The sequence below is a fragment of the Scyliorhinus torazame genome, chromosome 16 (assembly GCF_047496885.1).
Source record: "Scyliorhinus torazame isolate Kashiwa2021f chromosome 16, sScyTor2.1, whole genome shotgun sequence".
Taxonomy (NCBI): Eukaryota; Metazoa; Chordata; class Chondrichthyes; order Carcharhiniformes; family Scyliorhinidae; genus Scyliorhinus; species Scyliorhinus torazame.
Window position 1 is genome coordinate 68,895,925 of NC_092722.1, and position 24,035 is coordinate 68,919,959.

Consider the following 24,035-nt stretch of genomic DNA (forward strand, 5'->3'; position numbering starts at 1 on the left):
GCCTGCGATTCCCACCCGAGGTGATCAGCCCGATGGCCAACGTGGCACGTTGATTGGGTATTGCTGATGGTCTGGTGTTGTGGTGGGGAGAGGGGGAGGTGTTTGGGTTTCAGGGGTCGCCGCCTCGATCCACAAAACTACTCCCCCCCCCATTGACCCCAGCACAACCAATGGAAACGCGAGCACAGGGTTCCTTCGTCATATGCAGGCTTTTCACCTGGAGCTGATTGGCACATTCTGTTTGTGAGGTCACAGGTGCCGGGCATTGTGATGTCACAGGGGTGTGGGTGTGTCCATGGTGACAGCCCCTCCCTCGCCCAGGTGGTGGGTGGAGCTTCCATGGCAACCCTGTCCCTTACCCTCATACCCGTTCACACCCCTCCCGCCACACCCGCGCCCCCACCACACCCACACCGACCCAGCAGCGGCTGCCACAGTTGAATGGAGCAGAGCGGAGAAAGGGCCTGGATCCGAGCCCTGCTCCTGGTGTCTGTCCTGACAGGGACTGCAGCTGTCCGTGTGAGACAGAGGAAGATAGAGACAGGTGAGAGAGACAGAGAGAGAAAGAGAGAGCACCAGAGTCAGAGAGAGACAAAAAAAGCCGAGAGAGATAGAGAGAGAAAGAGCAGGAGAGAGAGAGACAAAGAGAGTGACAGAGAGAGACAGAGAGAAAGTGAGAGTGGGAGTCCATGAGAGAGAGAATAACAGAGAGAGAAAGGGAGTGATGCACGAACAATTACACAAGGACGAAAGTTGAATGCAATCGAGGCTTTATTACACTAAGTTGTGTGGCCTCCTACAGCAGCTGACGAAATGGCTGCTGTGTGGGGAGCACACATATTTATACTTCGCCTACTGGGCGGAGCCAGCAGGCAGGGAACTACCCCTGTACCTGTAGTACAGGGCCTTACCACAAATCACCTAATATATACATCAGTGGTGACTACCACACTCACCCCCTGTTAAAATTGAGTCCGGTGGGGATGGTGGAGAACTATATACAAGTACATGTTTTAAAATACAGAGAAAAAAAATTGAGACGAGCAGGGGTGGAGGAGAATTATACAGAAGGATGATGTTTTAAGAGTCCCGATCAAATTACAGGTTCAGTCGGTCTGGAGCCTTGATCTGCCGTTGGGGGCGCTGCAGTGGTGGCGGCAATTCCGGTGCCGGTCTCATCTTCGGTGACTCCGGGAGCGTGCCGAAATCCTCTTCATCCTCGGGCGTGAGCAGTGATGTGTTGGGTATGCCGGGTCTGCGAGGACTGCGTTTACTGCAGCAGTGAGAGAGACAGGCTTCCAACACTTGAAGAAATGAAACTCGATTTTATTGAACTCTTAACTATCATACATACTTTAACTGTGGGTTGACATTATGCTGACTTGGCTGGAGACCTGAGGCTAACCTGACCAGACTATTTTACTCCCACATGGTGTATGTTCTAGTTGCTGCTCACAGGCTCTGACTGTCTCAGAGGCTGGATCCCAAGAGAGCGGAACAACTAGTGCCCTCTGGCTTTCTAGTGGTCGTGTCCTGTCTGGTGATTGGCTGCTGTGTTCTGTGTGTTCACTGGTCATCCTGTGTGTCAATCACTGCCTGTGCACCATCATATACCTGTGTGTATATTATGACATCTCCCCCCCTTTTTTTTTTACTTATTTAAAAAAATGTGTGTAGGTCAATAAATAGTGAGTGTGTGTGCACAGGAGCCTGACTATATACAAAGTATGTTAACGTATTTACATGGGAAGGTGTCTAGTGCAGATAGAGGGCAGATAACAAATTAGAACGAAACAATATGTACAGATGTGTAAACGGATCACAAGGTAATGCAACATTCAGTCTATAAATTCAGTCTCTGTGGCGGGCGATGAGTTCTGGTTGACCACCTCAAGGGTGGGTCAGGGGCCGCCTGTACTTGAACGGGCAGAACTGCCTCCAATGTAGAGGTTGGTAAAAGAACTGGCAGATCGGTGGCCTCGTGGAAGGGCGCGTCCTGAGGAACCAGCAGGCGAGGCGGGACATCACGTTCAGGTGGCGGGCGTGGAAGTAGCCAGCAGTGCCCGCCTATTACGCCGAAGGAAGGAGCCATCATGCATGCGAACGTGGAACGATCTTGGGGCCACTTACTTAACCACCACAGCCGTGACAGACCAGCCACCGTCAGGTAGCTGAACACGAACTCGGTCAGCAAGTGCCAGAGCAGGGAGATCTGTGGCGTGGGCGTCGTACGCCGACTTGCATTGATCCCGAGACTGTTGTATCCTCTGCAGGACCGGAAAATTGTCAAGGTCCGGGTTGGGGATAGCCAGCACCGTCGTCCGTAGTGTGCGGTTCATTAGCAGCTGTGCTGGGGACAGGCCAGCGGACAGAGGAGTCGCCCTGTAGGCTAACAGCGCCAGGTTAAAATCCGAACCCGAGTCAGCAGCTTTGCACAACTGTCTTGTAATAATGTGGACCCCCTTTTCAGCCTTCCCATTCGTCTGGGGGTAGTGGGGGCTTGAAGTGACATGCGTAAAATTGTACAGCCGAGCAAAATCCGTCCACTCCTGGCTGAAGAAACAAGAGCCATTATCAGTCATAACTGTAAGTGGAATGCCATGACGGGCAAAAGTCTCTTTGCACGCCCTGATGACTGTTGCTGATGTGAGGTCAGTCAGTCTGACCACCTCGGGGTAGTTGGAAAAGTAGTCCACGAGGAGGACATAGTCTCGGCCCTTTGGACCATGGGGAGGACACCAGTTCATGCGGCTGTAGAGTCTCTTTGGGCTGAGCCGGCTGGAACCTTTGACCCGTTGGGCAATTCAGGACCGTGTTGGCAATATCCTGACTGATGCCAGGCCAATATACTGCCTCTCGGGCTCGACGGCGACACTTTTCGGCCCCCAGGTGACCCTCGTGGATTTGGCTGAGGACCAGCTCTCGCATGCTCCGTGGGATTACTATCCTGTCCAGCTTCATTAATATGCCATCCACTACCGCTAGGTCGTCCTTTAAGTTATAAAACTGGGGGCAGAGAATGCGTCGGCCACAATGAGCTCTTTGCCCGGGGTGTAGACCGGGTCGAAATCATAGCGGCGGAGTTTGAGGAGGATACGTTGTAGCCGTGGCGTCATATCATTGAGGTCTTTTTGGATGATGTGAACCAATGGCCTGTGATCTGTCTCGACTGTGAATTTGGGGAGTCCATACACGAAATCATGGAATTTGTCAATCCCTGTGAGGAGGCCCAGGCATTCTTTTTCAATCTGAGCGTATCGTTGTTCAGTAGGTGTCATGGCTCTAGAGGCATATGCGACTGGGGCCCAGGAGGAGGATTCGTCCCGCTGGAGTACTGCCCGAATGCCAGCCTGGCTCGCGTCGGTGGAGATCTTCGTCTCCTTGGCAGAGTCGAAAAATGCCGGTTCCGGGGCCTTGGTGAGTTTCGTCCTGAGCTCACGCCACTCTTGCTCATGAGCGGGGAGCCACTGGAAGTCCGTAGTTTTTTTGACAAGATTGCGGAGAGCTGTGGTGTGTGATGCAAGGTTGGGGATAAACTTCCCAAGGAAATTGACCATCCCTAGGAAGCGGAGGACCGCCTTCTTGTCCTCCGGGGTCTTCATGGCGTTGATTGCCGCCACCTTGTCCGCATCTGGCTGCACACCGAACTGCGAAATATGGTCGCCGAGGAATTTTATTTCTGCTTGACCGAACGAGCACTTGGCTCTGTTGAGTCGGAGGCCACACTCGTGGATCCTGTGGAACACTCGCTTGAGGCAATCGATGTGCTCCTGAGGAGTTGTGGACCAGATAATAATATCATCGACGTACATTCACACCCCCTCGATGCCCTCCATCATTTGCTCCATTATGCGGTGGAACACCTCCGAGGCGGAGATGATGCCAAAGGGCATCCGGTTGTAACAGTAGCGACCGAACGGGGTGTTAAATGTACACAACTTTCGACTGGACGCGTCCAGCTGTATTTGCCAAAACCCCTTGGAGGCAACCAGCTTCGTGAAAAACTTGGCGTGAGCCATTTCGCTGGTGAGCTCTTCTCGTTTAGATATAGGGTAGTGTTCCCTCATGATGTTACTGTTCAGATCTTTGGGGTCGATACAAATGTGTAGTTCCCCTGACGGCTTTTTGACACAGACCATGGAACTAACCCAGTCCGTGGCTTCAGTGACCTTAGAAATGACGCCCTGGTCCTGGAGGTCTTGCAGCTGCTGCTTGAGGCGGTCCTTGAGGGGTACCGGCACCCGACGCGGTGCATGAACCACAGGTGTGGCATTTGGCTTCAGCAGTATCTTGTATCGGTAAGGTAGTGTACCCATACCTTCGAAGATGTTGTGGTATTGGGCTATGATGTCATCTAATTGGGCTTGGAAGTTGATATCTGGCGAGGCCGTTGCCCCTGCGGACGACATGGTGTGAACCCGCTGCACAAGGTTCAGGATTTTGCAGGCCCGAGCACCGAGCAGGGAAGCTCTGTTTGTTCCTACAATTTCAAAACGCAGGGTTGCTTCTGAAGAACGATGGGATACCGCAAGCTGGCATGAGCCACTGGCAGCAATGGCATTGCCATTGTAGTCAAGGAGCTGGCAGGCCGGTGGAAGAATGCTTGGCTTGACGCGGATGGTGTCAAGGTCAGACTTTAAAATGAGGTTCGCTGAAGCGCCGGTGTCCAGCCTGAAGCGTATGCGAGCCTTGTTGACCGTAAGGGTGGCACACCACTCGCCGTCCGGATCAATGCTCATCACTGGGAGTTGTTTCACCTTCTTCGCTGAAAGCATCGTCTGCTTGGTGATGATGCCCACCCGGAATGGGGATGTGAGGCCCTCGGTGTCGGAATCTGGAACCATGTCGGAGTCGGAGTCTGCAACGGGTTTGCCGCACTGACCGGACGTTCCTGCGCTGTGGCTGGGATCGTTGTGTGGTGGGCAGTTGAGCAGATCTGCACAGGGCTGCGTAGTGGCCAAGCTTGCCACACTGGAGACAGCGTCGAGATTTCGTGGGACATTGCCACTTTAAATGGGCGGAGCCACAGTTGTTGCACGTCATGGTGCCGACGTCAGGACGCTCCGTGTGCCACCGCGCATGTGCGGTGCGGTCGAACGATGTGCGCACCTGCGCAGTTCGGTCGTCGGCCTCGCCGTCCCCTTGGTCAAGGCGCGCATGCGCAGGAACCCGGGAAAAGCGCGCAAAATGGCCGCCCTCATCCAGACTCAGGCCCTGGAGCTGTTTTACGGCCTGCACCCGCTCCGCAATGTGGGGGCCTTGGCGCGCCATCTCTGCCGCCTTGATATGGGAGTACCGGTTGTTAGCGTGCTCGTGGAGGACGCAGGTTTCGATGGGGATGGTAAGGGTGAGCTGCTTAACTTTAAGGAGTTGCAGGCGAAGGGGATCGGAGTAGACCCCGAAAACGATCTGGTCGCGGATCATGGAGTCGGAAGTGGAGCCGTAGTTGCAGGATTGCACGAGGATACGGAGATGGGTTAAGAAGGACTGAAAAGGTTCATCCTTACCCTGAAGCCTCTGCTGGAACACATAGCGTTCAAAGCTCTCATTGACTTCGATGTCACAGTGGCTGTCGAACTTCAGCAGGACTGTTTTAAACTTTGTCTTGTCCTCGCCATCAGCAAAGCTGAGGGAGTTGAAGATGTGGATAGCGTGGTTCCCGGCTGTAGAGATGAAGAGAGCGATCTTCCTGGCATCCGATGCGGTTTCCAGATCGGTGGCGTCAAGATACAGCTGGAACTTCTGCTTGAAAATCTTCCAGTTAGCATCGAGGTTGCCGGCGATGCGGAGCTGCGGGGGAGGGCGGACGCTGTCCATGGTACCAGGTGGCTGATCGCTGGTCAAAGGCAGACTATCTCAAGGTAGGTCCGTCAAACTCGAGCATGACTCACTGGTACCGTGATGTGTTGGGTGTGTCGGGTCTGCGAGGACTGCGTTTACTGCAGCAGTGAGAGAGACAGGCTTCCAACACTTGAAGAAATGCAACTCGATTTTATTGAACTCTTAACTATCATACATACTTTAACTGTGGGTTGACACTATGCTGACTTGGCTGGAGACCTGAGGCTAACCTGACCTGACTATCTCACTACCACATGGTGTTTGTTCTAGTTGCTGCTCACGGGCTCTGACTGTCTCAGAGGCTGGATCCCAAGATAATGGGAAAACTAGTGCCCTCTGGCTTTATAGTGGTCGTGTCTGTCTGGTGATTGGCTGCTGTGTTCTGTGTGTTCACTGGTCATCCTGTGTGTCAATCAGTGCCTGTCTGTGCACCATCATATACCTGTGTGTGTATTATGACAGGCAGGGGAGGACGGATTTTCCTGGGGCGGGGGTTGCGGCTGGATACGCCGGGGGAGGGGAGGGTGGCGCTGTGCCGGAGGGGTGTGTGTGTGTGGAACCTGCTGGTGCCAGATCCCTGAGGGAGACAGTATCTTGGCGGCCGTCGGGGTAAGTACATAGGCGTACTGTGGGTTGGCGTGGAGTAGCTGTACCCTCTCAACCAACGGGTCTGCCTTGTGGAGTTGTATGTGCTTACGGAGTAGTACGGGTCCTGGACCTGCGAGCCAAGTCGGGAGCAACATCACAGAAGTTGACTTCCTGGGGAAGGCAAAGGAACGTTCATGGGGTGTGTCATTATTTGCAGTGCATAGGAGCGACCAAATGGAATGCAGTGCGTCGGGGTGGACCTCCTGCCAGTGGAAGGCCGGGAGATTTCTGGACCTTAGGGCCAGCTGGACGGCCCTCCAGACCATCCCATTTTCCCTCTCCACCTGCCCGTTTCCCCGGTGGTTAGAGCTGGTCGTTCTGCTCGAGGCGATACCCTTGTTGATCAGGGACAGACGCAGCTCATCGCTCATGAATGAGGATCCCCTGTCGCTGTGGACGTAGGCGGGGAAGACGAACAGAGCGAAGATAGTGTTGAGGGCTTTGATGATGGTGGCAGACGTCATGTCGGGGCATGGGATGGCGAAGGGGAATCTGGAGTACTCATCGACCACACTGAGGAAGTACGTGTTACGGTCGGTGGAGGGGAGGGGCCCTTTGAAGTCCACACTGTGGCGTTCAAAGGGGCGGGAGGCCTTCACCAGGCGTCTGGCTGGTAGAAGTGCGGTTTGCACTCCGCACAGACCTGGCAGAACCTTGTGATTGTCCGTACTTCCTCGACGGAGTAGGGCAGATTGCGGGCCTTGATGAAGTGGTACAAATGTGTGAGTCCCTGGTGTCAAAGGTTGTCGTGCAAAGTCCGGAGTTGGTCCACCTGTGCGCTGGCACATGTACCTCGAGATAGGGCATCGGGGGGCTCGTTGAGCTTACCGAGGCGATACAAAATCTCGTAGTTGTAGGTGGGGAGCTCGATCCTCCACCTCAAGATTTTATCGTTTTTGATCTTGCCCCCTCTGTGTGTTGTTAAACATGAAGGCTACCGACCGTTGGTCAGTGAGGAGAGTGAATCTCCTGCCGGCCAGGTAATGCCTCCAATGCCGCACAGCTTCAAAGATGGCTTGGGCCTCTTTTTCGACGGAGGAATGCCGAATTTCGGAGGCATGAAGGGTTCGTGAAAAGAATGCCACGGGCCTGCCTGCCTGGTTGAGGGTGGCGGCCAGAGCGATGTCTGATGCGTCGCTCGCGACTTGAAATTGTAATGTCTCATCGACTTCGTGCATCGCTGCCTTGGCGATGTCAGCCTTAATACGGTTGAAGGCCTGGTGAGCCTCGGCCGTTAGGGGAAAAAGAGTGGATTGGATGAGTGGGCGTGCCTTGTCCGCATAATTTGGGACCCACTGGGCGTAGTAAGAAAAGAATCCCAGGCAACGTTTGAGGGCCTTGGGGCAGTGGGGGAGGGGGAGTTCCATGAGGGGGCGCATGCGGTCGGGATCGGGTCCCAGAACTCCGTTCTGGACCACATAGCCGAGGATGGCTAAGCAGTTCGTGCTGAACATGCACTTCTTGTTATAAGTTAGGTTGAGGAGAGTGGCGGTGTGGAGAAATTTGGCAAGGTTGGCGTCATGGTCCTGCTGATTGTGCCCGCAGATGGTGACATTGTCTAGGTACGGGAAAGTGGCCCGCAGCCCGTACTGGTCGACCATTCGGTCCATTTCCCATTGGAAAACCGAGACCCCGTTGGTGACGCCAAAAGGAACCTTGAGAAAGTGGTAAAGGCGGCCATCTGCCTCGAAGGCAGTGTATGGGCGGTCCGCCTTACGGATGGGGAGCTGGTGGTAGGTGGATTTTAGGTCCACAGTTGAGAAGACCCTGTACTGTGCAATCTGATTGACCATATCAGATATGGGTGAGAGGAGGTACGCGTCGAGCTGCGTGTACCGATTGATGGTCTGGCTGTAGTCCACGACCATTCTGTGTTTCTCCCCAGTTTTCACCACTCCCACTTGGGCTCTCCAGGGGCTGTTGCTGGCCTCGATGATGCCTTCCCGGAGCAGTCGCTGGACTTCGGACCTGATGAAGGTGCTGTCCTGAGCGCTGTACCGTCTGCTCCTGGTGGTGATGGGTTTGCAATCTGTGGTTGAGTTTGCAAATAGGGAAGGTGGGTCGACCTTTAGCGTCACGTGGCCGCACACAGTAAGGGGTGGTAGGGGTCCGCCGAATTTCAATGTTAGGCTCTGGAGGTTGCACTGGAAGTTCAGGCCGAGTAGCAAGGCAGCGCAGAGGTTGGGGAGGACGTAGAGGCGGAAGCTGCTAAACTCCACGCCCTGGACAGTGAGAGTGGCTATGCAGTACCCCCGGATCGCCACGGAGTGGGACCCGGAGGCCAGGGAGATTCTCTGGTTGGTGGGGTGTACCGCGAGGGAGCAGCGCCTTACCGTATCGGGATGAATGAAGCTCTTGGTGCTCCCGGAGTCCAGCAAGCAGGAGATCTCATGCCATCGATTTTTACGTTTGTAGAGGCGGTTGCTAGGTTGGGTGGGCGAGACTGGTCAATCGTGACCGAGGCGAGATGCGGCTGGTCGTCGATGGTGGCAGACGATGGGGTGCCCGGGGGTCCTGGGTCCTGGTACGATGGCGGCGCCCATGGGCCACACGTGCCGTGGGGGAGACAAGATGGTGGCGCTTGATGGTCCAGGGGAGGATAAGATGGCGGCACCCACAGGCCGCATGTGCTGGGGGTCGAACAAGATGGCGGCGCCCAAGGACCGCACGTGGTCCGAGGAGGGGAAGATGGCGGCGCCCACTGGCCGTATATGAAGGGGGGCGGTTGGAACAATAGCGGCGACTGCACGGGCCTGGCACACCGCAGGGAAGTGTCCCTTCTTGCCGCAGGCCTTGCAAAGGGCGCTCCGGGCCGGGCAGCATTGTCAGGGGTGTTTTGGCTGCCCATAGAAGTAACATCTGGGGCCCCCGGGGTTGATTGGCTGGCGAGCGAGCGGCACAGGCGTGGGGTTGACTGAGTGGGATCCCCGATGGGGCGCCGTCTGTGGAGTCCACGCTGCGTAGGAGGGGTGGTCCGCGCGGCCGGGGGTGTAGGCCTGGATGTTGCACGAGGCGACCGTCAGCGAGAGCGTTAGCTTTTTGGTTGCCCCGAGGTCGAGCGTGGCCCCTTCTAAGAGGCGCTGGCGGATGTAATCCGACCCTATGCCCGTAACAAAAGCGTCTCTCATGAGCAAGTTCGAGTGTTCCGTGGCCATGACGGCCTGACAGTCACAATCTCTGACTAGGGGAATTAGAGCGCACCAGAAATCTTCCACTGACTCACCAGGAAGTTGACTATGAGTGGAGAGGATGTGTCTGGCGTGGAGCGTGTTAGTCCGCTGAGCGTAGTTTTCCTTCAGTAGCGCCATGGCGTCTTCGTAGGTCGGCGCTTCCTGGATAAGTGGAAAGACGTTGGAGCTCAGCCGCGTGTAGAGGATCTGAATCTTCTGAGCTTCCGGAATTGGGACTGGTGCAGACCTGATGTAAGTTTCAAAACAGGCTAGCCAATGTTCAAAGTCCATTTTGGCGTTGCCTGATTGCGGATCCAGCTGCTGGCGATCCGGCTTGATGCGGAGGTCCATCTTCTGAAAACTTTGGTGTAATAAATTGATGCACGATCAATTACACAAAGACGAGAGTTGGATGCAATCGAGGCTTTATCACACTAAAATGTGTGGCCTCCTACAGCAGCTGGCGAAATGGTTGCCATTTGGCGGAGCCAACAGGCAGGGAACTACCCCGGTACTTGTAGTACAGGACCTTACCATAAACCACCTAATATATACATCAGTGGTGACTACAACTGGGAGAGAGCGAGAGACAGAGAGAACGAGAGAGAGAACGAGAGAGTGAACGAAAGAGAGTGAGAGAGGCAGAGATAGAGACAGAGAGAGAGATGGAGACCGGGAGAGAGACAGAGGGAGGGAGAGGGAGACAGGGAGAAAGAGAGACAGGGGAGAGAGACAGACAGAGATAGAGAGACAGAGACAGAGAGACAGAGACAGGCAGAGAGACAGTGAGAGAGACAGAGAGAGAAACAGAGAGAGGCGGACAGACAGGCAGAGACAAAGAGAAAGAAAGAGAGAATGACAGAGAGTGGGAGACACAGAGACAGAGAAAGAGACAGAGAGAAGGAGAGACAGAGAAGGAGGGAGACAGGGTGAGAGCAGCATGGAGAGGGGGACAGACAGAGTCAGAGAGAGAGAGAGAGAGAGACAGAGTGAGAGAGACAGATAGAGACAGAGAGAAAGAGGGAGCAACAGAGTCAGAGAGAAACAGAAGGAGACAGAGAGAGAGGGACAGAGAGAAACACACAAAGTCAGTTGAAGAGTGAGAGACAGACAGAGTGAGAGAGAGAGACAAAGAGAGAGTCTGAGAGAGACAGAGTGAGAGAGGCAGGGAGAGATGGACAGACAGAGACAGAGAGAAAGAGAGAACAACAGAGTCAGAGAGACACAGAGGGAGACAGAGAGAGAGGGACAGAGAGAGACACACACAAAGTCAGAGAGAGAGCGTGAGAGACAGAGCGAGAGAGAGAGGGACAAAGAGAGAGATGGAGAGAGACAGAGAGTGAGAGAGGCAGGGAGAGAGGGACAGACAGAGAGTCAGAGATGTCATAATATACATCAGTACATTATGGCACAATCACACACACACACTGATGGACAGGCAGTAGGACCAACCAACATACATAACACCGCAGCCAATCACCAGTGAGAGAACAAGCACTATAAAGACAGGGGGCAGGAGAGTTCCCACTCATTCTAGCAGCAGCCAGCTCAGAGCACAGAGCTCACAGCCTGCATCACAGATATTCACCATGTGCTGAGTGCCTCACCATAGGTAGTGATAGGAAAGGGTCCACAGTTAAGCTGGTATTGCTTATACCCACGTTTACAGTGTGTTAGCATAGTTGAACAGTTAATAAAATAGCGTTACACCACTTCCAGCATTGTTGACTTGTTTGTGAACCAGAACACCCAACACGACAAGAGGGAGAAAGGCAGAGAGCGACAGAGAGAGAGACAGAGAGAAAGTGCCAGAGAGAAAGTGCCACAGAGACAGAGAGACAGACGGAGATAGAGAGAAAGCGAGAGCGACAGAGTCAGAGAGACAGAGAGATAGAGAGAGAGAGGGACTGAGAGAGACACACTGATGCACGATCAATTGCACAAAGACGAGAGTTGAATACAACTGAGGCTTTATTACTGATGCACAATCAATACTCTTGAGACCACGAGGAGTCATATCGATTCAGCTTTAATCAGATAGAACTGTACCCAGCAGCGAAGTTACAGAAGTGGAGGCTGCTCGGTTCTTATACCCCGCCTCTCAGGGCGGGGCTATGTACATTGCCCAATGGTAGACCCCGCGGTCTAGCCAATGGTCATTCCTCTCTCAGGTACTGCAATACCTGGTATTACCACATTCACCCCCTGTTAAAAAAAGAGCCAGCGGGGTGATGGCCAGTATTACTGTCGCCTTTTCACGGTAGGACCAGGTATTGCAGGTACCATGCTGTCGAGGGTTGCGGAGAAAGTTCTTGTGTTGTTTATTTTCTTCATGGTGCTGCAATCAGACGATCGGGTGGCCTGGTCGTCCTACTGGAGCGTCTAAGTTTCGGCGGCGATCCTGGTGAGGGCCCCGGCGGTTGTGACTCCGGGAACGTGGTGTCTTCCTCCCAGGCAGTATCGTCACCCCTAGGCGGCGCTGTAGGGTCGAAAAATGGGTAGGAGGGAGGGGTGCCTGTAGGGGGCGTTGGTGCCTGCTCGGCTCTGGGTCGGGGTTCTGGCGGCAGCACTGACCCAGGTCAGGTGCGGGGGGGGGGGGCAGTGGCGCGGGCGCGCGTGGGGCTCCGGCGGGCGCCAGGTCCCGAAGGGAGACCATATCTTGGCGTCCGTCGGGGAACGCTACGTAGGCGTACTGGGGGTTAACATGCAGCAGGTGGACCCTCTCGACCAACGGGTCCGACTTGTGCGCCCTTGCATGTTTCCGCAGCAGGACGGGTCTGGGTGTCGCTAGCCAGGTGGGGAGCGAGGTCCCAGAGGAGGACTTCCTGGGGAAAACCAGGAAGCGTTCGTGAGGTGTCTGGTTTGTGGTAGTACTGAGCAGCGACCGAATGGACTGAAGGGCCACTGGGAGGACTTCTTGCCAGCGGGAGACTGGGAGATTCCTGGACCGAAGGGCCAGCAGGACGGTCTTCCAGACCGTTCCATTCTCCCTTTCTACCTGCCCGTTACCCCGGGGGTTGTAGCTGGTCATTCTGCTCGAGGCGATGCCTTTGCTAAGCAGGAACTGACGCAGCTCGTCGCTCATAAGGAGGACCCCCTATCACTGTGGATGTATGTGGGGAAACCGAACAGCGTAAAAATACTTTGGAGGGCCTTGATGACGGTGGTTGTGGTCATGTCCGGGCAGGGGATGGTGAATGGGAACCGGGAGTATTCGTCAATCACGTTCAGGAAGTACGTGTTGCGGTCGGTGGAGGGGAGGGGGCCTTTGAACTCCATGCTGAGGCGTTCAAAGGGATGGGAAGCCTTTATCAGATGCGCCCTCTCTTGTCGGTAGAAGTGCGGTTTGCACTCCGCGCAGGTTCGGCAGTCCCTGGTGACTGTCCTGACCTCCTCGATGGAGTAGGGCAGGTTTCGGGACTTAACGAAATGGAAGAACCGGGTGACTCCCGGGTGGCAGAGGTCCTCGTGGCAGGCTCGGAGGCGGTCTACTTGTGCGGTGGCACAAGTGCCGCGGGACAGGGCATCAGGAGGCTCATTCAGCTTCACGGGACGGTACAAGATCTCGTAATTGTAGGTGGAGAGTTCGATCCTCCACCGCAATATCTTGTCGTTCTTTATCTTGTCCCGCTGTGCATTATCGAACATGAAGGCCACCGACCGTTGGTCCGTGAGGAGAGTGAATCTCCTGCCGGCCAGGTAATGCCTCCAGTGTCGCACTGTTTCTACAATGGCCTGGGCCTCCTTTTCGACCGAGGAGTGGTGAATTTCGGAGGCATGGAGAGTGCGGGAGAAGAAAGCCACGGGCCTGCCCACTTGGTTGAGGGTGGCGGCCAGAGCTACGTCGGACGCGTCGCTCTCGACCTGGAAGGGGAGAGACTCGTTGATGGCGTGCATCGTGGCTTTTGCGATGTCCGCTTTGATGCGGCAGAAGGCCTGGCGGGCCTCCGTCGACAGGGGGAAGGTTGTGGACTGGATCAAGGGCCGAGCCTTGTCGGCGTAATTAGGGACCCATTGTGCAGAGTAGCTGAAGAAGCCGAGGCAGCGCTTTAGGGCCTTGGGGCAGTGAGGGAGGGGGAACTCCATAAGCGGGCGCATGCGTTCAGGGTCGGGGCCTATGACTCCATTTCGCACTACGTAGCCTACGATGGCTAGACGGTCGGTGCTAAACACGCACTTCTCCTTGTTGTATGTCAGATTAAGGAGGTGCGGGGTTTGGAGAAATTTACGGAGGTTGGTGTCGTGGTCCTGCTGGTCATGGCCACAAATGGTGACGTTATCAAGATACGGGAACGTTGCGTGTAAGCCGTACCGGTCAACCATTCGGTCCATCTCACGCTGGAAGGCCGAGACCCCGTTTGTGACACCGAAGGGAACCCTTAAAAAGTGATAGAGCCGCCCATCTGGTTCGAAGGCAGTGTACTGGCGGTCACTATTACGGAGGGGTAGCTGGTGGTAGGCGGACTTGAGATCCACCGTGGAGAAAACCCTTGTATTGCGTAATCCTGTTTACCAGGTCGGCTATACGGGGGAGAGGGTACGCGTCTAGCTGCGTAAACCGGTTGATGGTCTGGCTATAGTCGATGACCATCCTATGTTTCTCCCCGGTCTTTACCACCACGACTTGAGCCCTCCAGGGGCTGTTGCTTGCTTTGATGACCCCTTCCTTCAGTAGCCTTTGGACCTCGGACTTGATGAAGGTCCGGTCCTGGGCACTGTACCGTCTGCTCCTGGTGGCGATGGGTTTGCAATCCGGGGTGAGGTTCACAAACAGGGAAGGCGGGTCGACCTTAAGGGTTGCGAGGCCACAAACAGTCAGGGGGGGTATAGGGCCGCCAAATTTAAAGGTCAGGCTTTGTAGGTGGCACTGGAAATCAAGTCCCAGAAGGGTGGCTGCGCAGAGATGCGGCAGCACGTATAGGCGGAAATTGTGGAATTCCCTGCCTTGGACGGTGATGTTCGCGAGGCAGAACCCTTTTATCTGCACCGCGTGTGACCCAGAGGCTAGGGAGATCCTTTGTTTTGTGGGATAGGTGACCAGAGAACAGCGCCTTACCGTGTTGGGGTGGACAAAGCTCTCCGTGCTCCCGGAGTCGATGAGGCACGACGTCACGTGGCCGTTGATGGCGATCGTTGTGGTGGCCTTCGCTAGCGTCCGGGGCCGTCTCTGATCCAGGGTAACAGAGGCCAGCTGCAGCAAGGAGTTCTGGTCGGGCAGCGCGTAGTCAGCCGTGCTGGGGGCTTGAGGCCCCATCCAAGATGGTGTCGGCGAGGGACAAAATGGCGGCGCCCACCCATCCAGCGTGGTTGCTGGGGGGCAAAATGGCCGCGGCCGCGGGTCGCACGCTGCCTATGGAGAGAAGGGCGGCGGTGGGCCTTGGACGGCCGGGATAGGATAGAAAGACTGCGGCCGTGGGTCGCACGTGGCCCTAGGATAGGGGGGTGGAGGTGAGCGCTGGAGCGGGGCATGCTGCGGCGTTCCGGGGGCGTGGGAGACTGCGGCCACTGCGCGGGGCGGTGAGAGCTGGCCGGTCGGGGCCTGGGGCGGGGCGTGCTGCGGCGTTCCGGAGGCGTGGGAGACCGCGGCCACTGCGCGGGGCGGTGAGTGCTGGCCGGTCGGGGCCTGGAGCGGGGCGTGCTGCGGCGTTCCGGGGGAGCGGGAGACCGCGGCCACTGCGCGGGGCGGTGAGTGCTGGGCGGTCGGGGCCTGGGGCGGGGCGTGCTGCGGCGTTCCGGGGGAGCGGGAGACCGCGGCCACTGCGCGGGGCGGTGAGAGCTGGCCGGTCGGGGCCTGGAGCGGGGCGTGCTGCAGCGTTCCGGGGGAGCGGGAGACCGCGGCCACTGCGCGGGGCGGTGAGAGCTGGCCGGTCGGGGCCTGGGGCGGGGCGTGCTGCGGCGTTCCGGAGGCGTGGGAGACCGCGGCCACTGCGCGGGGCGGTGAGTGCTGGCCGGTCGGGGCCTGGGGCGGGGCGTGCTGCGGCGTTCCGGGGGAGCGGGAGACCGCGGCCACTGCGCGGGGCGGTGAGAGCTGGGCGGTCGGGGCCTGGAGCGGGGCGTGCTGCGGCGTTCCGGAGGCGTGGGAGACCGCGGCCACTGCGCGGGGCGGTGAGTGCTGGGCGGTCGGGGCCTGGAGCGGGGCGTGCTGCGGCGTTCCGGGGGAGCGGGAGACCGCGGCCACTGCGCGGGGCGGTGAGAGCTGGCCGGTCGGGGCCTGGGGCGGGGCGTGCTGCGGCGTTCCGGAGGCGTGGGAGACCGCGGCCACTGCGCGGGGCGGTGAGAGCTGGCCGGTCGGGGTCTGGAGCGGGGCGTGCTGCGGCGTTCCGGGGGAGCGGGAGACCGCGGCCACTGCGCGGGGCGGTGAGAGCTGGCCGGTCGGGGCCTGGAGCGGGGCGTGCTGCGGCGTTCCGGAGGCGTGGGAGACCGCGGCCACTGCGCGGGGCGGTGAGTGCTGGCCGGTCGGGTACTGGAGCGGGGCGTGCTGCGGCGTTCCGGAGGAGCGGGAGACCGCGGCCACTGCGCGGGGCGGTGAGAGCTGGCCGGTCGGGGCCTGGAGCGGGGCGTGCTGCGGCGTTCCGGGGGAGCGGGAGACCGCGGCCACTGCGCGGGGCGGTGAGAGCTGGCCGGTCGGGGCCTGGAGCGGCTGGAGCGGGGCGTGCTGCGGCGTTCCGGGGGCGCAGAAGACCGGTGGGCTTTGAACAGCAGGGACCTGGAAAAACGGCTGTGGGTACTCGCTGGATACCGCAGCCACCGCGCGGGCTAGGCAGACCGCGGCATAGTGGCCTTTCTTGCCGCACCCTTTGCAGGTGATGGTGCGGGCCGGGCAGCGCGCGCGCGGGTGATTCGCCTGGCCGCAGAAGAAGCAGCGTTGGCCGGTGGCGGTAGCGGGGCGCCTTGCCGCGCAGGCCTGCGGAGTTAGCGGGTAAGTCTGCGGGTTAAGCGGGTAAGTCTGGGGGTCTGCCGCGGCGGGGTGCCATGCAGCCCAGGGGGGCGCGGTGCGCGCGGGGGCGTACGCAAGGGTGTTCTTGTATGCCACGTCCATGGACCCTGCCAGGGCCCAGGCCTCGGTGAGGCCCAGTGTGTCCATTTCGAGGAGCCTTCGGCGGATGTCGGGGGAAACCATACCTGCCACGAAAGCGTCTCGAATTAAAAGTTCAGCGTGCTCGTTCCCTGTCACCGCTGGGCAGCCGCAGTTTTGGCCCAGCACTATCAGTGCCCGGTAGAAATCTTCGAGCGTCTCATCTGGGCTCTGCCGTCTTGTTGCTAGCAGGTGACGGGCGTAGACCTGGTTCAGTGGACGAATGTAATGTCCTTCCAGCAGTTCCATGGCTTTATCATAGTTCGCCGCCCCTTCAATTAGGGGGTAGATTGCCGGGCTGACCCGCGAGCGTAGGAGGTGTATCTTCTGCCTTTCCGTGGGGGTGTCAGCAGCCGTATCAAGGTAGCTCTGAAAGCGTACCAGCCAATGCTTAAAAATCGCGGCAGAGTTTTCTGTGTGAGGGCTGAGCTGAAGGCAAGTCGACTTGATGCGGAGATCCATCCTTCAAAAGTACTTATCTGATTAAATTGATACACAATCAATGCTCTTGAGACCACAGGGAGTCATGTTGATTCAGCTTTAATCAGAGAGAACTGTACCCAGCAGCGAAGTTACAGAAGTGGAGGCTGCTGGGACGGCATCGGTTCTTATACCCCGCCTCTCAGGGCGGGGCTATGTACATTGCCCAATGGTAGACCCCGCGGTCTAGCCAATGGTCATTCCTCTCTCAGGTACTGCAATACCTGGTATTACCACAATTACACTAAGATGTGTGGCCTCCTACAGCAGCTGGCGAAATGGCTGCTGTACGGGGAGCACACATATTTATACTCCGCCTACCCCGCAGGCAGGGACTACCACCGTACCTGTAGTACAGGGCCTTACCACAAATCACCTAATATATACATCAGTGGTGACTACCACACACACACACAGTCGGAGAGAGTGAGATACAGAAAGAGCGAGAGAGACAGAAAAGGAGAGAGGGACAGACAGACAGTCAGAGAGAGAGAGACACAGTGACAGACAGAGAGTGAAACATAGAGAAATGAAATGAAAATGAAATGAGAGAGAGTCAGAGCGACAAGAGAGAGACAGAGTGAGTGAAAGGGAGAGATAGACAGAGAGACAGTGAGAGAAAGAGAGAGAGAGAGACAGGGAGAGAGACATGGAGAGAAAGAGAGATAGATAGGCAGAGAGAGACAGAGAGAGAATGAAAGAGAGACACAGAGACAGAGAGAAGGGAGACAGAGTGACACAGAGCAAGACAGTGGGACAGAGCGAGGCAAAGAGAGAGACAGAAAGGGAGACAGAGAGAATGAGAAACAGAGAGAGAGAGAGAGAGACAGGAAGAGAGACAGAGAGTGAGAGAGACAGAGTGAGTGAGACAGAGAGTCAGAGAAAAAGAGAGACAGTGAGCAACGGGGAGAGAGAGACAGAGTGTCAGAGAGCGAGGGACATACTATCTCTCTCTCTCTCTCTTTGTCTCACTCTCTTTCTGTCTCTATCTCACTCTCTGACCCTCACTCCATTCCCTACCTCTCTCTGTCTCTGTCTCTCTCTGTCTCTCTGACCCTCACTCCATTCCCTACCTCTCTCTGTCTCTGTCTCTGTCTCTCTCTCTCTCTGTCTCTCTCTCTCTCTCTCTGACCCTCACTCCATTCCCTACCTCTCTCTGTCTCTGTCTCTCTCTGTCTCTGACTCTGTCTCTCTCTCTGTCTCTCTCTCTCTCTGTCTCTCTCTCTCTCTCTCTCTCTGACCCTCACTCCATTCCCTACCTCTCTCTGTCTCTGTCTCTCTCTGTCTCTCTCTCTCTCTCTGTCTCTCTCTCTCTCTCTGACCCTCACTCCATTCCCTACCTCTCTCTCTCTGTCTCTTTCGCTAATCTCCCCCTCTCACCTCACTTTTCCCCCTTTTCTCTTTCTATTTTTCTGCCTCTCTCTTACTGTCTCTCGGCCTCTTCCTGCTCTTTGCCCCGATCTCTCCCTTTGTTTCCCTCTGTCTCCCTCACCTCTGTCTCTCTTTCCCTCTCGCTCTCCTCAAATGTAATTTGCTCAGTGTTATTAACGTTAGAGCGTTTCCTCTGGAAGACTTGGATTACAAGCGTTTACTCTCCTGGCGAAGCCATCGACCTGTCATTTCGTTAAACACACATCCAATATTCCCCTTGTTTCGCCCTTAACAACATTGGCAAATTGAATCACCCAGACTTGAAACGTTCGCTCCCATCTCTCTCCACAGATGCTGTCAGACCTGCTGAGATTGTCCAGGATTTTCTGGGTTTTTTTGGGAAGTCCCTGGTTTTCATTGTGTCTTTTATTTTTCGAGTTTTGCTCTTCCCAGCATTGTCTACTGACCCCGCCTATCCCAGAACTCCCCGGAATCTACAACGTGCCGGTTTCTGTGATGTTGGATTTACCTTGGAGATGTCTCTTCATTCACCGATTACTGTATGATTTGATGGATTAGAAACTTATACTGGTCCGGAATGAGGTGAATGGTTCCCTCCAGCATCTCCCCGTGACCATTCCGCCTGACCAGATATATAATTTTAAAATTACTGCCTTCACATTCTCTGTCGCAAATGAATTTGATCGCGTTGGCAACAAGGGTTAAATGTTAGCCGACAGGCACCAGTCCCTGGCTGGTCTTACACCAGGCCCACCCCTCACTCAATGGGCCTACCCCAACAGCATTCCAACACTCCTTGGGCCTACACCAGGCCCCATCCCTCACTCCCTGGGCCTACACCAGGCCCTAGTCCCTCACTCCCTGGGCATATACAAGACCCCACTCCCTCAGCCTACACCAGGCCACAGTTCCTTACACCTTGGATCTACACCAGGCCCCATTCCCTCACTCACTGGGTCTACCCCAGGCCACAGTCTCTCACTCCCCATGTCTTCACAAGGCCCCATTCCCTCAGTCCACGGGCCTACACCAGGCCCCAATCCCTCCCTGGGTCTACAGCAGGCCCTAGGCCCTCACTCCCTGGGTCTACACGAGGCTACACCAGGCCCCATTCCCTCACTTCCTCGTCCTGCACCAGATTCCAGTCCCTCACTCCCTGGGCCTGCACCAGGCCCCAGTTCCTCATTCCCTGAGTCTACACCAGTTCCTGATCCCTCATTCCGTGGGTCTACATCAGGCCCCATTCCCTCGATCGCTGGGTCCAACCAGACCCCATTCCCTCATTCCCTGTGTCTACACCAGACCCCATTCCCTCACTCATGAGCCTACACCAGGCCCCAGTCTCTGATTCCTTGGGTCTACACCAGGCCCCATTCCCTCATTCGCTGGTTGCAACCAGACCCCATTCCCTCATTTCCTGGGTCCATACCAGACCCCATTCCCTCTCACTGTGTCGCCCCCAGGCCTCAGTCTCTCACTACCTGGGCCTTCACAAGGCCCCATTCCATCAGTCCCCTGGTCTACAGCAGGCCCCAGTCCCTCCTTGGGTCTACACCAGGCCCCATTCCCTCACTCCCTGGGTTTACACCAGGCCCCATTCCCTCATTCCCTGGTCCTGCACCAGACTCTAGTCCGTCACTCCCCGGGCCTGCACCAGGCCCCAGTCCCTCATTCCCTGAGTCTACACCAGGTCCTGGTCCCTCATTCCCTGGGTCTACACCAGACCCCATTTCCTCATTCTCTGGGTCCACCCAGACCAATGGCGGGTTTCTCCCAGCCTGGGGTCGGGCCAGCGAATCCCCACAACTGGGCCACGCCGCCCCGACGCCGGCACATGATTCTCCGCAGAGCGTTTGGCGCGGATCCGGTCGCGGGCCGCTGTACGTGGCCAGGCTGCCGATTCTCGGCCTGGGTTGGGCTGAGCGGCCGCTCTAAAAAGGCAGAGTCCCGCCGGCACCGGCCACACCTGGTCGCAGCCGGCGGGAACTCTGCGCGCAGGGTCCGGGGCGGCCTGTGGGGGGTGGGGGGGGGGCTCCGACCCCGGGGGGGGCCTCCGATGGGGCCTGGCCCGCGATCGTGGCCCACCAATCGGCAGGCCAGCCTTTCGCTCCCGGGCCTGTTTTCTTCCGCACCGGCCCCTGGACTCCCGTGCCATGTTGCGTCGGGCCGGCGCATTGAGGGAGGCCACCGTGCATGCGCGGATCCCACGGCGCACAGTTCGCACCTGGATGGGAGGCTGGAGCGGCGTGAACCACTCCAGCACCATGCTGGCCCCCTGTAGGGGCCAGAAACGGTACTCCCAGCGGCCCGATCACGCCGTCATGAAACGCGACGGCGTTTCCGATGGTGTGGACACTCTGCCGCCGAATGGGAGAATCCCACCCACCATTCCTTCCATCCCTGGGTTAACACTAGGCCCCATTCGCTCACTCATGAGCCTTCACCAGGCCCCAGTCCCTCACTCTCTGTGCCTACACCAGGCCCCAGTCTCTGACACCCTGGGTCTACACCAGGCCCCATCCCTCACTTATGCGTCTATCCCTTGCACCAGTCTCTCACTCCATGGGTCTACCCAAGGCCTCCCTCCCCAGACCCTGGGCCTACAGCAGGCCCCATTCCCTCTCACTGCGTCGCCCCCAGGCCTCAGTCTCTCATAAGGCCCCATTCCGTCAGTCCACGGGCCTACACCAGGGCCTAGTCCCTCCCTGGGTCTACACCAAGCCCCATTCCCTCACTCCCTGGGTTTACACCAGGCCCCATTCCCTCCCTCTCTGGTCCTGCACCAGACTCCAGTCCCTCACTCCCTGGGCCTGCACCAGGCCCCAGTCCCTCATTCCCTGAGTCTACATCAGGTCCTGGTCCCTCATTCACTGGGTCTACACCAGGTCCCATTCCCTCATTTGCTGGGTCCATACCAGACCCCATTCCCTCATTCACTGGGTCCATACCAGACCCCATTCCCTCATTCCCTGGGTCTACGCCAGGCCTTATTCCCTCACTTATGCGTCTATCCCATGCCCCAGTCTCTCACTCCATGGGTTTACTCAAGGCCCCCTTTTCCAAACCCTGGGTCTACAGCAGACACCATTCCCTCACTCACTGGGTCTACCCCAGGCCCCAGTCTCTCACTCCCTGGGCCTTCGCAAGGACCCTCAGTCCACGGGCCCACACCAGGCCCCAGTCCCTCCCTGGGTCTACACCAGGCCCCATTCCTTCACTTCCTGGATTCACACCAGGTCCCATTCCTTCATTCCCTGGTCCTGCACCAGGTCCCATTCTCTCACTCCCTGGTCCTGCACCAGACTCCAGTCCCTCACTCCCTGGGTCTACACAGGCCCCATTCCCTCATTCGCTGGGTCCATACCAGACCCCATTCCCTCATTCCCTGGGTCCATACCAGACCCCATTCCCTCGTTCCCTGGGTCTACCCCAGGTCCCAATTCCCTTACTTATGCGTCTATCCCATGCCCCAGTCTCAAACTCCATAGGTTTACCCAATGTCCCCTTCCCTCAGACCTTGGACCTACAGCAGGCCCCAGTCTCTCACTCCATGGATCTACCACAGGCCCCAGGCTTTCGTTCCCTGGGTCTACCCCAGGCCCAATTTCCTGGTCCTACACAAGACTCCAGTCCCTAATTCCCTGGGCCTGCACCAGGCCCTAAGCCCCCTCTCTCTGGGCCAACACCAGGTCCCAGTCCCTCTCTCCCTGGGTGCACTCCAGGCCCCATTCCCTCACTCCCTGGGTCTAAACCATGTCCCAGTCCCATTCTCCCTTTGTCTAAACCAGGCTCCATTATCACACTCACTGGGCCTTCTCAAGGCCCCATTCCCTCAGCCTACACCAGACCCCGGTCTCTCACTCCTTCGGTCTATCCCAGCCCCAGTCTCTCATTCCCTGGGTCTACCCCAGGCTCCATCCCCTCATGCCCAGGGCCTACACTAGGCCCCATTCCCTCATTCCCTGGATCTACACCAGTCCCCAGTCCCTCTCTCTCTGGATCTACACGAGGCCTCAGTCTCTCACTCACTGGGCCCACACCAATCTCTATTTCTTCACTCCCTGGGTCTATACCAGGTCCCTTTCACACACTCCCTGAGTCTACATCCGACCCTAGTCCCTCACTCCCTGGCCCTACACCAGGTCAAAACACCTTACTCCCTGGATCTACACCAGGTCCCAGCCCCTCACTCCCTAGGTCTCCCCAAGCTTCATTCCCTCACTCCTGGGCCTACACCAGGCCTCATTACCTCAGTGCCTGGGTCTACAAAAGGCCATAGTTCCTCACTCCCTGGGCCTACACCAGTCTCTATTCCCTCACTCTCTGGGTCTACACCAGGTCCCATTCCCTCATTCCCTGGGTCTCCACCCTTATTCCCTGGGCCTACACCGGCCCCATTCCCTCACTCCTTGGGTCTACACAAGGCCCCAGTTCCTCACTCCCTTGGCCTACCCAGACCTACACTCCCTGGGCCTACATCAGTCTCCAGTCCTTCACTCCCTGGATCTACACCAGACCCCAATTCCTCACTCATTGGGCCTACACCAGACCCCAATTCCTCACTCACTGGGCCTACACCAGCCTCCAATTGCTCACTCGCTGGGCCGACTCCAGGCCCCAGTCCCCCACTCCCAAGGTCTACAGCAGGCCCCAATCTCTCAATACACTTTTTCAGGACCTCGTCTCAACTCCCTTCACTTGCTGCCTCATGTTTTGTTTTTGATATCTCCTCCTTCCCCTTTGCAGAGGACCAGGACTTGTCGGAGACGTTTGTGGCCTCGGCAACAGGAGAGGGACTGACCGTCTTTGACATGGTGCTGAAGGCCGACGCTTCGCAGGCCGGCCCTGCTCAGGACTACCGTCTTCAGCTCTTTGACCTCGGCCTGTGTGTGCAGTTGATGGCCCTGGTTTTTTTTTTACTCACGCGGTCATGGCTGATCTGATCTGGGTCCTGCTGGAGGAAGAACTTTATACCTACGCTCCATTCCTTATCGCGTACTAGCCCGCTGCCACCATGTTGCAGTGAGGGTGGGAGGAGGGGGCACTGAGGGTGGGAGGTGATGCTGAATGACGCTCTAAAATTTGAAATCTATAACCTTTGAATAAATTGTGTCTGTAAAATAGGAAGTAACCTTTTCAGTTCATTTTTTTTGTTCAGGAGATATATTGACAGGATGGAGTGGATGTTTCCTCTTGTCGGAGAATCTGGAACTAAGGGTCACTGTTCAACATTTAAGGAGGAAATTGAGGTGAAATATACAATTGCCAAGTTGGTGGATGATTTGCGAGGGCAAGTGGTGAGGAACAGTCAAAGAGTCCAGAGAAGGATATAGACAGGTTAGGTGATGCCAAAACATGGCACATGGAATATAATGCAGGAAAATGGGAAATTATGCACTTTGGTCGGAAGAATAAAGGGGCTGATTATC

The 24,035-nt window shown here is 56.9% G+C and overlaps 1 long non-coding RNA gene across 1 annotated transcript; it reads left to right on the forward strand.

Annotated features, from left to right (window-relative positions):
• Window positions 1–353: 353 nt before the first annotated feature.
• Window positions 354–23,733, forward strand: LOC140392370 (uncharacterized). The gene is made up of 2 exons (XR_011935312.1): window positions 354–544; window positions 23,353–23,733. It is a non-coding gene; the product is annotated as an uncharacterized lncRNA (long non-coding RNA).
• The last annotated feature ends 302 nt before the right edge of the window (window positions 23,734–24,035 follow it).